This window comes from Stegodyphus dumicola, chromosome 8 (assembly GCF_044657685.1).
Source record: "Stegodyphus dumicola isolate Sdum_Otavi_A_Nest chromosome 8, ASM4465768v1".
NCBI lineage: Eukaryota > Metazoa > Arthropoda > Arachnida > Araneae > Eresidae > Stegodyphus > Stegodyphus dumicola.
Window position 1 is genome coordinate 29,457,088 of NC_140775.1, and position 17,037 is coordinate 29,474,124.

Below are 17,037 nucleotides of genomic sequence, written 5' to 3' on the forward strand. Positions count from 1 at the left end.
GCAATAAACTCAGTTCTCAAGAATAATTCTTTTACTTTATAATCCGACTAACTGGGTACGCGACAGTCGCCTAAAGTAGTTGCTAAAAAATCTGACGAGAGGCCATACAAGGAAGGCACCACATGATTTCCTTGTATGGCCTATTAAATTACACACATTTTTTGCTGTATTTGATTTAAACTTATTCCTCGACTTCCCTTAGAGATATATTTCTCAATTAAGTCAGTTCTTTCTTCTAACAACACAAAAATACATAAAAACTCAAAACAACATTAAAAATCGAAAAATATAGAAAAACATAAAACACCAAACACAATTAAAACAGTTAAAAAAAAAAATCTGAAAGCTTTCAGATTTTACATTACGCCCAAAGGGGCGTTTTTTTGAATGCTTTATGGGTTACCTTTATTTATTAAATATCATGTTCTTAGGACTTGAACCATAAAATTTAGTATGACAGCAATACCGCAAAATAATTTTAAAATGAGCATATCTTTAGAATTTCCAATGCACAGTCTCGAGCGCTAGAGATTTAAAAGGAAAAAAAAAAATTCTTTTCGTACAGTGTTGCCATTGCTCGCTTTGAAATCGTTGATTTGTTAATCAAAAGTTCGTTAAAGTTTTACGAAATATGAGATAGATAATAAAACAAATTCCATATTCCAAATTTGGCTTCCAGATACCCATATTCGGGTGGAAACGTACGTTATTTAAAATTTTATGGCTCTAGGTACTTATTTTATACGAATGCAAGAAACATATATTCTTTTATGCATTCTTCATTATTAGCCTAAAGGAGCGTTATCTCAGAAGAGCTATTAATTTCGTTTTGACATTTTGGTCGATTCACTGTAAATGTCCGTATCACTTTTGAAACTGTTGTCACCAAATATTAAAACCTTGTGTGTTATATTTAAAGAAATTAAATAATGAAGAATATGCATAAATGTATGTATGTTTCTAGCATTGTGATAAAACGGCGGTACCTAGAGCCATCGAATTTAGAATAACGTAATCCTCCTCCGAATATGGGCATCTAGAAGCCCAGATTTGGAATTTGTTTTATTATCGATTTCATATTTTGCAACACTTTAACGAACTTTTGATTAAGAAACTCAACGATTGCAAAGCGAGCAGTGGCAACACCGCATGGAAAAAAAAAAAAAAAAAAAATATGTCTTCAACGCGCGAGTCTGTGTATCGGAAAGTCTAAAGATACTCTCATTTTAAAATTATTTTGCGCTATTGCTGTTGAACTGAATTTTGTGGTTTAAGCGAGAAGAACATGATATTTAATAAATAAAGGTAACACAGAAAACGTTCCCTTTGGGTGTAATGTAAAATCTGAAAGCTTTCAGACTTTTTTAATTTCTTTAAATAAAATACAGGAGTGTAATATTTGGTGGCAACAGTTTGAAAAGTAAACCTAAATTTAAAGTTTTCAACGCAAAATGGTAAAACGGAGTTAATAGCCCTTCTGAGCTGTTAACTTCTGGGCCCTTCTGGTTCTGTTAATAGCCCTTAGGCTAAAAACCCCAGACGTGCTGTAAAATCAAGACAGTTTTCGCCAATCAACTCGTAATCTACGAACCCAAAAAGCCACAGTTTGCACTAACAGGGACGTAAAGAAATGTTCTTTACATCTTTCGACGCCTTTCAGTGTGAATTGTTTCTGAATGTCATATACATTGCCTTCGAAGTTCACACATTTACTCATAAAAAGAGATCGGTAGTTCATCTTTATATTAAGGTTAGTTCATAATAAGGCTTAAATGGATAAAGCTTGTTATGTTGGACAGCAGACAGACAAATATTTCCCACATTTAACACTTATTAGTTCATTCTTTGTATCCTTAAATTAGATAAGGCAAATATACGTGCCGCATAGCAAGTCAGTTGTTCAATGCTCACGCTTACAGAGTGTTAAATGTCGCCATACTTTTGTACTACTTACATTTGGAATGTAAATAGATGAAAGTATTCGAGATCTTCCCCTGTAAAAATTATAACTGCTTAGAGTAGTAAAAAAAGGTTCCAAATTTTTATTTAATTTTTTTGCTCTTCTGGAATGTTTATTCACAAAGATTACACGAACTATTAACACACAGAAATACTAATTAAGTTTCTGAAAACATTGGAAACTATTAAAAGGATTAATTTAATTATTCTTTGTTTTGAAGCTGTGGATGATAATGATTCGTAAAGCAATTTAAAATGGAATCCAAAGAATTTTTATTTTGGAAAACAGGTAAGATGCTATTGTTATATATTTAAAATTGTGAATTTTAAGATTCCACTAATACAATCCATAGCCTTATTACAAACGATGATCTAATTTTATGGTTTGCTTTCTGCGAACTGCTTTGATGTTAGCTTTAAGATATTCTGACATTGCAAGCTTTAAGGCATGAATAGCCTACTTTAGGTATTATTTATTGTTACTTTAGTTATAACTAGCAGCTTCGCTGCCAGCCTTCGTCTGGCATTTAAATGTACCGGGAAAAGGGCTGAAGGGAACATCAAACGTTAAATTTAAAAACTGCGTAGAATTTTACTCTGCAGAACAACTTCATAAAAAAAAGTTATTACGTATAACAAAATTACAATGAAATAAGCAATATCCCTTAATACAAATATTAATTATCCTAATAAATAAATTAACCAACTTCTCTTTGCAAAATCTTAAGAACTGAAATGGTATAAAGGGGGTTAAGAACTTTGTTTCCTAAAAAATCACTCAAAACTTTTCAATGTCTTAAAAACAGTGACATGAGCAATAAATAACATAAAAGAATACAAAAACAAAAAATTCTGAAAAACAAAGTATAATTAATGATATTTTATCTTGTATTTTCAAGAGAAAAAAATTACAGTGAAATAAGCTACATCCATTAATACAAATATTAATTATCCTAATAAAAAATTAACCGTTGAAGGAAAAAATTCATGCAAAACTTTTCAATGTCTTACAAACAGTGAAATAAGCAAAAAATAACATGAAAGCAACTCAAATTCCGCACAGAATTTTACTCTGCAGAACAACTTTATCAAAGTAATAATAATAATAATAATAATAATAATAATAATAATAATAAATAAATAAATAAATAAAATAAGATAAAAAATAAAAATGTATTATATATATAATAAAAATGACGATGAAATATGCCAATCTCTTGAAAACAGTGACATAAGATATACGATGAAAAATTGTTGCCAAACCCATAGTTCTAAAAGAATGAAACTATTCAAAATGATGCGATTTCATCAAAAATCTATCAACAACAATAAGACAGGAAAATTGTTGCCAAAATCACATTTTTAAAGATGTGAGACGTGAGAAGTGTACCGGAAGCTTCACTTAAAAAATTTTTAAAAAATACAAAATATTATCATTTTTCCAAAATTCTTTTTGTAAAAGCAGTCGCAAGGATGAAAGTTTAACGTGTCCAAAAATCAAAGAAAAATAAACTGTACATTTTTAAACATAGACTTTTTTAGAAAAAATCCCGTTGAAAAGGTGTTAAGCTCCTTTTGTTAAATAAATTGGTATTTAATCGATTTATTGAAAGACGAAATTTATTTTAAGTTCGTAAAATATCTAAGTGCCTACGTTTCATGACGATGTGAAAATGGAGTGTGTAGAGTAAAATCTCGCTTTCCTACAGCTCATTATGTCTCAAAATGACGCGATTTCGTCCCAAAACATAAAATTAAAAATTTTTTAATTCGAATTTCGAAAAAAATCGCTTCGAGGTGCACTGGCTCTTGTCTAGATGCACCTATGAACCAAATTTCGTAGCCGTGGCTCTATTAGCTTACGCGCAGCGCGAATGAAAGACACACACACACAGACTCTTTGTTTTATTATATGTAGAGATTATTAGAATTAGTTATTAAACTTTAGTTATTTCCGTACGCTCAATGAGATAACATCAATATTAACACACCAAAATAAATAAATAAAAATAAAGATAAAAATTCTGAAAGCTTTCAGATTATATATTACGCCCCAAAAGGACGTTTTTTTTTTTTTTTTTTTTTTTTTTTTTTTTTTTTAACGTTTTGTCTGTTACCTTTATCTCTTAAATATCATGTTCTTCGCACTTAAACCACATAAAATTCAATTCAGCAGCAATAAGACAAAATATTTAAAAACAGCTTATCCTTAGAATTTCTGACAGACAGTCTCGCGCACTGGAGATAAAAATGTTTTTTCCGCACAGTGTTGCCATTGCTCGCTTTGAAATCGGTGAATTTCTTAATAAAAAAAATTCCTTCAAGTTTTAAAAAATATGAAGTAGATGATAATAAAACAAATTCGAAATTCAAAATTCGGGGTTTGAGGTGACCATGTTCGGATGGAGGATTGCGTTATTAAATATTTAATGTCTCTAGGTACCACAGTTTTTTCACAATGCGAGAAACATACATACATTCAAGCAGATTCTTCATTATTTAATTTCTTTAAAAATAATACAGGGCTCTAATATTTTGTGGCAACAATTAAAAAAGTAATCCGACGCAAAATGCCGGTTCGACGAGTTTATTAGCGCCTCAGCGCCTTTGCGCTAAATATTCCAGATAGATGTTTGGGGGTAAAGAAGGTTTTGGACGATGGGCAGGACATAGGTATGCTGGATGGCCATTTTAATTTAAAGCATTATTCGATTCGTTAAAGAATTCGGGGGCTTAATAGTTTTTATCTAATAGTCTTAAATTTTTCATTTAAATTTGATTTTTTTCAAAAGCACCGTTATTTTTATATTACCGATTAGCTGTGTGCCCGTTGTGAGGAATTTGACTGTCATTTTTATTTTTAAATAAATCTTCATAAATGATGTCATGATATTTGTGTGGTAATCAATATGTGGATTCAAAATATGGTTTCAGATGTGGTATTGAAAATGTGAGTTCATGCGGTTATCGGAAAAGTAACTCGACTCATCACCTCTTTTAGTTTTCCCAATACCGCATTTTACATTTTTGAACATCCTATTCCATTCGAATTTTTAACCGCATTTCTTACTGCACATGGTGTAACAGTTACTAAGACCAGAAATGTTACGCAAAACAGCGTTACCGAAAATACGTTTCAAATTACACGTTATCTGAAAGTGAAACACCTGTAGCAATACGAAATCGAAATCTAGATGACGATAGAACATTCTGACATTGAAGCATTCAAAACAGCAATATAATTAAACAAGAAAAACAACGGAGATAGAAAATAAATAAATAAAAAATGTGAAAAGAAAAGTGCGCTCATCCAATGATGTTTTGATCCAATTAGCCACACCTCCAAATGAAAACGCGTGATTCATACCACGTGACCATCGAACGATGAGCTTACTTCCGCCACGTCATTCCCCCCCCCCCCCAGCCGACCTCAAGAGTGATTCAAGACTGTTCGTGATGCTAGAAAACAGGTTGTTAAAGATGACGGCTTCCCTAACCTATTGTGCAAATTTTGTTTTCTATCTAACCTTGTAGCGAACCCTTCCAGGAAAATTGATCCTCCTGCACGTAGTCATTTTACGTCGAAAGAACTGAATTTAATTAAATTCTAGAAGTCCTTTTAATTTAACTAATCATTTAAAATTGTTATTATAAACTACACAAAATATATCATGAGCATAATCTTACCGATCCAGGTACTAATTAATAATAATCGACATGAAGAACTGCGTCCTATTGCATTTAAATTGCTAAGTTTGATAATAAAGGATAGAAAATTTGAGTTTGAAGGAAGAAATTAAATATCTTACTCTTTCCCGAGAGGCAACGAATTCTTTTTAAACCTCTGAGTTTGTTAATCAAACTTCGTTAAGTTCACACAGAGCACAAAATAATTAAATACATAAATGTTAATGGTTTAAGATTTGAACGGTCGCCCGAAGGGTTTGTGAAGGTTTCTTTTTACGCTCTCGCTGAACACGCAGTCTACCGGTCCGCTGTTACACTCACTCTTACCAACCCATTTTTTTCCTTTTAGCTTTATTTTATTCTTAATTATTACACCATATACTATAATTAATTATTACGTCCTATTATTAATTATTACGTCATATGCATTTTCACAGCAAAATTACAGAAATTTTAAAAGCAGTATATCAGTATACGTTCAGAATTCCTGATGCCGCGTTGCGTGTTTCCCGATTCGTTTTGGCATTTTGCGTCGGACGGATAAATGTCGGTTCACTTTTCAAACTGTTGCCATAAAATGTTAGAGTCCTGCATTATATTTGAAGAAATTAAATAATGAAAATCTGCGTAAATGTATGTATATTTCTCACATTGTCATAAAACAACGGTACATAGAGTCATCGAATTTTGAATAACGTAATCCTCCAACGAATATGAGCATGTGGAAGACCAAATTTGAAATTTGAAATTTGTTTTATGATCGATTTCCTATTTTTTAAAACTTTGACGAATTTTTGATTAACAAACTCAAAGATTTCAAAGCGAGCAATGGCAACGTTGTGCAGAAAAAACATTTTTATCTCCAGCGCGTGAGTCTCTGTATCGGAAATTCTAAGGATATGCTCGTTTTAAAACTATTTTGCGATATTGCTGTTGCACTGGACCTTATGGTTTAAGTGCGAGGAACATGATATTTAATAAAGAAAGGTAACACACAAAATGTTAAAAAAACGCCCCTTTGGACGTAATTTAAAATCTGAAACATTTCAGATTTTTTTTTTTTTTTTTTTTCCCCACTTTCAATTCATCATATCAATGTACAATATATAATTTGGAAGGGCTATATATATATATATATATATATATATATATATTTTTTTTTTTTTTTTTTTTTTTAGGTCCAAAGGGGCTTTGTCCCTGAGGGACTATTGTTTTCGTTCTGCGATTTTGCGTCGAATCACTATAAATGTCCGTTTCACTTTTCAAACTGTTGCCACCAAATGTTAGAGTCCTGCATGATTTTGAAGAAATTAAATAATGAAAAATCTGTATGAATGTATGTATGTTTCTCGCATTGTGATAAAACAACGGAACATAGAACCATCGAATTTTGAATGACTTAATCCTCTTACGAATACGGGCATATGAAAGACCAAATTTGAAATTTGGAATTTGTTTTATGATCGTTTTAATATTTTGTAAAGCTTTAACGAATTTTTGATTAACAAACTCAAGGATTTCAAAGCGAATAATGGCAACACTCTACGGGGTAGGGAAGCCTTTTTATCTCCAGCGCGCGGAACTGTATATCGGAAATTCTAAAGATAGGCTCATTTTAAACTTTTTTTTTTTTTTTTTGACATTGCTATTGAACTGAATTTTATGGTTTAAATGCAAAGAACATGGTATTTAATAAATAAAGATAACACACAAAACGTTAAAAAAAAAAAAAAAATGCCCCTTTAGACGTAATTTAAAATCTGAAACCTTTCAGTTTTTTTTTTTTTTTTTTTTTTTTTTTTTCCTCTTTTGTTCAGTTTTCTTACTAAGATGGGTTTACAAAACTTGTTTTTTGTTTTTTACTATTAACGTTTTGTGCATTTAATTTATTTTTTAAATATCACGCTCTTACGCCACATAAAATTCGATTCAACAGCAAAATCACAAAATATTTTAACACGGTGTATCTCTAGAACTTCCGATAGACAATCACGCGTGCGGGAAATAAAAATGTTTGATTCCGTACAGTGCTGCCACTGCTCGATTTGAAATCTTTGAGTTTGTTAATCAAAAATTCGTTAAAGTTTTACCGAATATGAAACAGATAATAAAACAAATTCGAAATTTAAAATTCCGGCTTCCAGGTGCCCATGTTTGGAAGGAGGACTAGGTTATTCAAAATTTGATGGCTTTAGTTACCGCTGTTTTTACGCAGTGCGAGAAACATGCTTATATTCATGGAGATTCATCGTTATTTAATTTCTTTAAATGTAATAAAGGACAATAATATTTGGTGGCAACAATCTGAAAAGGATTCAACATATTTAAGTGTGTCCATGCAAAATGCCATTTCGAGAGTAGCGTCCGTTTCACGCTAATGAAAATTCAAAGTTCAGATTCGGGCTTGCAGGTGCATGTGTTCTGGTGGGGAAGTATGTGTGCTTCATATTCGCTAGCTGTAGGTGCGCCGTTTTGCCACAACACGAGAAATAAACACATATATATATAATCAAAATAAATTATTACTATCCAGACATTTATGAATTTAACATTAAGGCCAAAGTAATTTTAAAATCTTAAATAAAATTTAAAAAGTAACTAACTGAAAATTTAAATAAAATATTTGGTGTAAATCTGCGAAAAGCCTTTGGCAAAGAGTGACAATATATAGGAAGAAAGTTTTCAAAATAAAAATTATTTTGCTAAAAAATTTATTAATAAAAATTTATACAGTCGATTTTCAGATTTAATTTTCTTTTAATTCCCCACCCCCAAAAAAATTTCTTTATGCATACCCTCATTCTTATCCAAAGACTGACAGTTCTACATCAACAGTTTTATTTAAAGTTTCAATAATTTTTTCAGTTTTGTTTAAGTTTTAAAAATTATTTTAGTCTTAATTTTAAATGTAAAAGTGCATGTATAGTTATAACTTATTTTGATTAATTATTGTATGCCAATCTCAGTAGCGTTTGCGTAGATATTAATTTCGCAAACTTATTACTCGCTTATTGCACCTATTTTTATTCTGTTTTAATACACACACACACACACACACATATATTCAGATTCTTCATTTCTTAAAAACAGATTTTAAAAAAAATCTGAAAGTTTTTCAGATTTTAAATTACGTCCAAAGGGGGCGGTTTTTTAACATTTTCTGTGTTACCTTTATTTATTAAATATCATGTTTTTCGCTCTTAAACCATAAAATTCCGTTCAAGAACATATCTTTAGAATTTTCGATACAGAGTGACGCACGCTGGAAATAAAAATGATCTTTCTGTACAACGTTGCCATTGCTCGCTTTGAAATCCTTGAGTTTGTTAATCAAAAATTTGTTAGAGTTTTACAAAATAAGAAATCTATAATAAAACAAATTTCAAATTCCAAATTCGGGCTTCCAGATGCCCATATTCGGTGAAAGATTACGTTATTCAAAATTGGAGGGCTCTATGTACCGTTGTTTTATCACAATGCGAGAAATATACGTACTTTTATGCAGATTCTTCATTATTTAATTTATTTAAATATATTACAGGGCGATAATATTTGGTGGCAACAAGTTGAAAAGTGAAACAACGCTTGTAGTGAATCAACGCAAAATGCCAAAACGAAACTAATAGTCCTTCTGGGCAAATTGGCCCTTTGGACTAAAAAATTATTTTCATGACGAAAACATGTGGCGATATTATATTGCTTCACAAGAGATAAAAAAAATATAAGGATATATATTCTTTGCAGGGGATTTCTCATTTCGTTCTTTCCCTTTTTCATTCTGTGGCCAATATCGCTTCATCCTTTAATGTCCTCCATCTCACTTAGCGGTAACCCCTACTGACAAAATCTTTCCCGATTCATCCGCTGCTCTCTCCCCATTGTCCTCATCATTACCCCTCCTGACGGTAAGTTGATTTCTTCGATCCATCCCTTTTTCAAAATATTGTTGTTGTAATGGTCATTTCTTGGGACAGGGAACATTATGTGATACATGCCAATTAGCTCGTTAAACTTAATAATCTGATCACTACAGTAATTGCTGTGAAGTAATTTCAGAACCATGCTCAGGTGAAGTAATTTCAGAACCATGCTCAGGCGTGAAATTTTTGCCGTTCTATTTTTAACCATATTGATCATCCATAAGTCTCTTTTTATACTCATCTCGGTTTAAAATTACATTAGCTGTATTCATTAAAATCGTTATATACATATTTCTTTTTTAACATTATATAATGAAGAATCAGCATGAATGTTATGTATGTTTCTGGCACTGCGAAAAACAACGGCACCTATGGCCATTAAAGCTTTCAGATCAAAAAAATACATATAAAAGTATGACTATTTTAGGCTATTCTAGTTATTATGACTATTTTTAGTCAAAATAAATTATGACAGCTAGTCAGATTAAAAAGAAAAATATTATTCTTAAGAACTGTATTTATTGCTTTTAAATTCATTAATTTGTTATACTACAGCAGACAGATTACGCTTTACTGAATGGCAACACGCTAGTACGTGGAAGCATTGGCAATACACTGTCTTTTAAATAGCTGAATTGTTGATTAAAATTAAAAGATAAGTATCTTAACATTTTGCGCAATGGCAACAGTGGCGAATTGGAGATAAAAATGTTTTATTTCAAGCAATGCTGCTTCATCTCGCTTTTAAATTATCGAGTTAGTACTTCCTTGTACGAAGAAAAGGAAATTTTGTAATTGCGAAAAATTCGGGTATCTTATTTCAACAAAAATATCCATTTTGGTACCTCTGGAATCTATTTGAACAATGTTTTTGCGTGACATCCGTACGGACAGAATAAAGGACTCTTTTTTTTTTCCAAAACGAATTTTAAAATGGATTGTAAAGGGATTTCAGAAACGATTTTTTTCGTGACGTCTGTACGTACGTATGCATGTATCTCAGAAACAAGTAGCGGTAGAAAGTTGAAATTTTATGTATGGAACCGCTATAACATCTAGTGGTGTATCGCATTTTTTCATTGCAATCAGCCTTACCAACTCTGTTGCCCGTCTCGGTGAACTCAGTTTTTTAATCCTGTATGTTGGTAACTTGTGCAATTTTTGCTTTAAAAGTGATTGAATTATGTTGTTCTTATGTTCCGCTTAAGGTTTTTGTCACTTTAGTTAATCTGCATGCAATACTTTTAAGAATTATCAAAAATTTTAAAGTGTCGCTATGCCTAATGAGTGGCTGTTCGTTTACATTTGAAACTCTTAGTAGTATAGTGAATTAAGTCAGTTGGTACACCAACTTGAGTGTCTGCTTGCACAGGGGGACCAGAAGTTAACTTGAAATGTTGTTTAAGAAATTGTCTTCCTTGCCGAACTGATGGTTTTGGCGAACTGAACTCTAATTTTAATTGCAAAAATCGTTTTTCTTTAACTGTATTTGCGCTTTCACGTTTTTCTGTATTTTACAATTTTTAATGAAATTGTTTTGAATTTTTATCCATTTTTGCCTTGCCGCGAAGTGAAAATTGAACTAAATGAGAAATATACGTATCTCTAATGAAATTCAAGGAAATAAGTTTAAACGAAGTACAGCAAAAAATGTTTATAATTTAATAAGCTGTACAAGGAAGTCATGTGCTGTCTGCATCAGATATTTTCGATAAAAATTTTTTTAAATTCGTGCGAAATATGAAAAAGATGCAAAACAAATTCGATATTCTTGCTTCGGAAGGCAGATGTGCAGGTAGAGAACTATGTATGTTCAAAATTTGTTAGCACCACCGTTTTTTCGCAATGTCAGAAACATACAAACATGCATTCATACGTACAAACAGACTTTTCATTATTTAATGCAGAAATGGAGATAAAGATTATTGCTTCTTAAATAGTTTTTTTTTTAATATTCTTTCAACTTTGATGTATGTATTTTGCCTATTTTTTAAAAATGTTTACAAGTATTACTATCACTTTTAATGACTGAAACTTACAGCACTTCATTTGACAAAAACACTTCTTCTTAAAACAGTTTTCACTCTTATGAACTATCTTTTAGGAATCTCGTTGCATTTATGGATATACTAAAATTAATGTTCCACGAACTCAGATTTATCAAGAACTGTTTTTGTTGCTAATGTTGTTGCTATTCGGGAAGCCGTAATACTTTTAACATAAACAAAATATATACAGTCTCTCACATTTGTGTTTTTGAAAATCTGTTTGCATAAATCTTGTACTAAATATTGAAATCCAGTCTCGAAATGTTTTTGTAAATACGTCATATTTTCTCTACCTTAAGCCATGCTTATAACAAAATTATATTCTTAATGAAAGATGGTAAAATATTTGAAATATCCAAAAAAGTAATGGATAAAGTTTTTAATATTCTAAAACCATGGAAATAGCTTAGAAGTGCTGAAAATGCATTTATATCTAGATCACAGTTTGAGCTAACACAGAGAACCGCAGAATTTTTTTCTATGAAAATTCAAACAAGACCAACAAGACCGAAAATTTAGAGCTGTAAAATGTATAGTAGATTGAGAAGAATAGTTTGCAATTTCGTCCTGAAGTTTATAAGGTATTTCTCCCGCCTTTTTGGCGTGCCTTCCTGGTGTGATCGTCTGCACGCTGGGCGCGTATTCCAGAGGTCCGTGTTTCGATTCCCGGCTAAGGCATTGCTAATTTTTCTCTTGCCTGCTTCCAAAAATGCCTAATGTCTCTACAAGTTGTTATAAGTGTCATTTAGGGCAGTAGATACGATAGATGATCAGAAGAAAAGGAATTCTTCGTCGACAAGAAAACAAAGAAAATAGACCTACTGTTAGCAAAATCCATGATCAGCAAAGATATATCATATTTTAATAATTTTATATTGAGGCGAGTCGAAATTTAATATATTTATGACAGATGGACGAAACAAAAACCAAATGAAGACCTGAATCCGAATGTTTCGGTGCTCTGGAATTGGAAATTTAGCTTTCATAAAAAAATAATGTGAAAGAGCACAAATATATAAATATTCGTAATAAAAACTTGAAAGTATCTGCAAAAAACTTGGAAAATAAAATACATCAAGCTCTATCAGGATAATGATCTTAAATATACAGCCCTAAATATTCATTTCTGTTGATTATACAACTTGTCTTAAAATTTAAAATCCTCCATATTCTTCGTATTTGTATCCTATTGGACATGCATGGAGTGAGTTGAAGAAAAGAATAAGAAAACACAATTCCCCCCTCCTGACAGCTGCAATAAAAACAATTTTTATAAAAGAATGGAACAAAATGGAATATTCTTACACGAAAACATTGAATCCATACCAAAGCTCATGAAAAGGGTAATTTTAATTAAAGAATACCAGCAAAATATTGATTGTCCCATTATTTTCATGATTTTGTTAAATGTAAATTATTTTCACAAAGTGTTCGAATACTTATGAGATTTGATTTACAGAACATTTTTAATAAACTATTTTTTTTCCAAAAATTCTTTTGAGTAACATTTTTTAAAAGAACTAGGTCTTAAAGAATATGCTGAGTAATCATGTAGATGAAACATAAAGTCATTTAGTTAAAATTCAGTAACTGATATTTGCAAATAAACTTGAAATATACAAATGTCCGAAAACAAAGGTAGGCCCATCAGCGGCCGAGCGGTAAAGTCGCTGAACACTGGTAGTTCGTTCCGTTGTTCGAATCCCGCGAACGGGTTGGCTGCATGGGCATTTTCGTGGTTTTCCTCATGTGTAACGTGTATACGAATCAGCTTCCCTTAGAAAGCCGTACACGAAGGCATCCCTCCTCTTAAGCAGAGTACTTTGCCGTAATTAAATAAACCAAACCGGAAACAAAGGTGAGCCACTGTACAAAAAAATTCATCGTTATTTAAGGTATCCAACTAGGTTCAAATTCCAAATTTTGGGAAATAGTACAAATAAATCTACTGTTGGTGGTATGTTGCAAAATACTGTATAAAATGATAATAACATGTGATAAAAATATGACCCAAGTATAATTTTTGATTTTTTTCTAACATTTTAAATTCTAACATTATTAAAAGAGTTAAATTTCAGGATTACTAGATATGGTCCCACAGAAATATTTATCAGTATTTTACTTTTATTTTTTTCACTTATATTTAATATATTTTACTAATATTTGTATATTTTTTCACTTATTTTATTGTTTTTCACTTATTTATTTATCATATCACTTATATTTATTTATTAAGGTATTAGGAATTAAATGGAGCAAAATTTAAGTGATAAAGTGAAATATACATATCAGAGTATATGCAATAGCTATTTTTGGAGAAATTTCTCTCTTTTCATTTGTAAAATTGTGTGCAAAAATTTTAAATATGTACATAAACCTAAGCTTTTAATTCATAATATTTCACAGAACATTTGTGGAAGTCTCATAAAATTATTAGTCCAAAGCGGCAATTTGCCCAGAAGGACTATTAATTTCGTTTTGGCATTTTGCGTTGATTCACTACAAACGTTGTTTCACTTTTCAAAGTGTTGCCACCGAATATTATAGCCCTGTATTATATTTAAAGAAATTAAATAATGAAGAATCTGCATAAATGTATGTATGTTTCTCGCATAGTGATAAAACAACGGTACCTAGAGGCATCCAATTTTGAATAACGTAATCTTTCACCGAATATGGGCATCTGGAAGCCCTAATTTGGAATTTGAAATTTGTTTTATTATAGATTTCATATTTTGTAACACTTCAACGAGTTTTTGATTAACAAACTCAACAATTTCAAAGCCACACCGTACGCAAAGAAAAAAAAAAAAATTATCTTCAGCGCGTCAGACTGTGTATCGGAAATTCTAAAGATATGCTCATTTTAAAAGTATTTTGCGATATTGCTGTTGAACCGAATTTTATGGTTTAAGTGCGAAGAACATGATATTTAATAAATAAAGATAACACACAAGATGTTAAAAATACACCCCTTTGGACGTAATTTAAAATCTGAAACATTTCAGATTTTTTTATAGTAATATTTTCAGTTTTCCCTTTTTTAAAAGTTGAAAAAAATCAGGTTTTTAAATATATAGATTTAATGTAATGCAAACACAAAGAAAAGAAAATGTTGCCAAATACGAAAATTAAATTCCAAATCTAATGTTGTTTCCGAGCACTTAATAACAAATAGAAAGGTTTACAATCATCTATTGAATATCACCAAAAGTATTCAAATGAACAATTCTTATTTTAAAGTTATTTAGATTAGTTTGTATACTATCAGATATCAAGTTTTGGGTTCTTAAACAGAAACATCCTCTTTACAGCATAGAACAAGAATAGCCATAATTCTGCTTCGAACGCCCGGAGAGACAAAATAAAAGTAGTTTTGAGAATCGTAGTGTATAGACTTTATTTTAGAGTACGAAAATTTTTTTGAAAAAATTTGTTGAAATTGACGATTAGAACGTAGTCGTATACCTTAATGGTAGAGATAATTTCCGAATACATAGTTTAATTACTTTTTAAAAATTAAACTTTAATATGATGCAGTTTAACAGTTAGCAGAACTTTTAAAATTCTTACACGAAAGCATTTTAAAAGTTCTCAATAATTTTAACCCGATTTCAAAATGCTTGGAACTTGTTCCATATTTGAAATTATGCATATTGGGCTTTCGCATAGATAACATTCATCTCACATTCATCATTCATGTTGCCAAAAGTAGTCACAATAATAAAAATGGTTTCTGCGCATGCAAAGTCCGCAGATAACAAATCGGTATTTTGATATTGGAGCTATGGGTATGTTAAGTCTCTGCTTTGATGACTCACCACTCACGAAGGAGACGTGTCAAAGAAAATAGATCATCAAAGTTTATTGCACGGTCTTCTTCTTTTTTTTTTTTCCAATCGACCTGCTTTTCAGTTGTACAGTCAATATGGCAAAGGTTTTCCGTTACGAAAACATGTTATAGAATTGTCTAAAAAGAAAATCTAACCTTTAAATTCTTTAGAATTATGGTGCAATTTTCTACAAAATAGATTAGAGATCTATAGAATTCTATAAAAGTTTATATATAGCTTCCATAGCAATGCGAATAGAGATACTAAAGCGTATATTGTTACGAATTTTGTATATATGTAAATAATTTCAGTTCAGTTATACGTGAAATTATAATATCTTTTGTGTATCTAGTATGAAATGTTTGAAAAAAATAAAGCTTTGTCGGAAAAATAAGCTTACAGGGGCAAGTGTATTTAACATGGAGATTAAAGCTATTTTGCTTGGCGAGATATTACCAAGATGGCGATGGTTTTGGCGACGCTAAAAGTTGCCAAACTTGCAAACATATGGCTACATTTAGGTCTGGTCGCTGTATAACTGTAATTGAATAAATTGTAATTTATCCTTTAACTGTAACTGTATCCAGCCCTTATAAATTGTAACTTTAACCGCTTTCTATACACCTTTTCTTCGCAACTAAGCTTGATTTCTCGTTCATCGGAGCAGAAAGACTTAGCGGGTGCAAAACAAGTCATCTGCTCAACCTTGTCTGTCTGTCTATATGCCTTCCCGTAATTTCGAGAAATGGAAGCTAGCAGAGATTTCTCTGCGGCCAGAGGAAAACTATACAAGCCCGAAGTTTCAGTTCTTAATTTTTTTTTTTTTTTTTTTTTAATTTTTATTTTTTATTTTTTTAATTTTTTTTTATTTCAGAGCTGACTTCGGAACATTGAGACCTCTGTGGAAGCTTCGCCTTTTAGATGAGCTCTGCGTTACGTTGTTTTTGACGTTCTTAACAATTTGAAGTGTAACTACTGATTGTGTCCTGTGATATGAGAAATGTTTCTTTTGTGAAAATAAAATTTACCAAACTATCTTCAGTTCTGTGTGCATTCCAGTCCATCACGAACCCATACGCAAGCAACAAAACGTGAATATTCTATAAAAGGTTTGTGTAGAGATTCCATAAAAATTTGTAAAGTTTGTGATGCATAGAATATATAACGTGTATCGAATAAACTAACAGAATTCTACTGAACATTCCAGACCCAGTTTATAGAAAGTTGGACTATTATTCTAATTGTACCTCGGTAAAACGGGAGTTGACTCTCCTTAAGGTAAATGAACGATCTTAAGTCTTGTCAGCTGGCAACAATTTTTATTTTGTGAAAACTGAAATTTTTATCTTCTTTCTAGTGAAAATAATAACAATTCATTTCAGGTGTAACCATCAGTGCATCATTCGAAAAATATGAGGCTGTGCCATGACCAATCACAAAATACATTTATTTTGAATGGTTTAGGAATTCATACAATTCTATCTGTTAACCATTATATTACATTTAAACCAACCACATGTCAATATTGCTGTTACTTGCTGCACCCGTCCGCCAATCATCTACTTAATTCAGGTTGGATTTGGTTTTTAC

At 31.2% G+C, this 17,037-nt stretch overlaps 2 long non-coding RNA genes across 2 annotated transcripts in view; one reads left to right on the forward strand and one right to left on the reverse strand.

Moving 5' to 3' along the window:
- LOC118197774 (uncharacterized) overlaps positions 1-16,484 on the forward strand; it is a 465,671-nt gene extending 449,187 nt beyond the window's left edge. The window contains exon 4 of the long non-coding RNA XR_015042513.1: positions 16,322-16,484. This is a non-coding gene — a long non-coding RNA (uncharacterized LOC118197774). The remainder of the gene's footprint in view (positions 1-16,321) is intronic.
- LOC118186613 (uncharacterized) overlaps positions 1-17,037 on the reverse strand; it is a 746,791-nt gene that overhangs the window by 656,349 nt on the left and 73,405 nt on the right. The window lies entirely within an intron of this gene.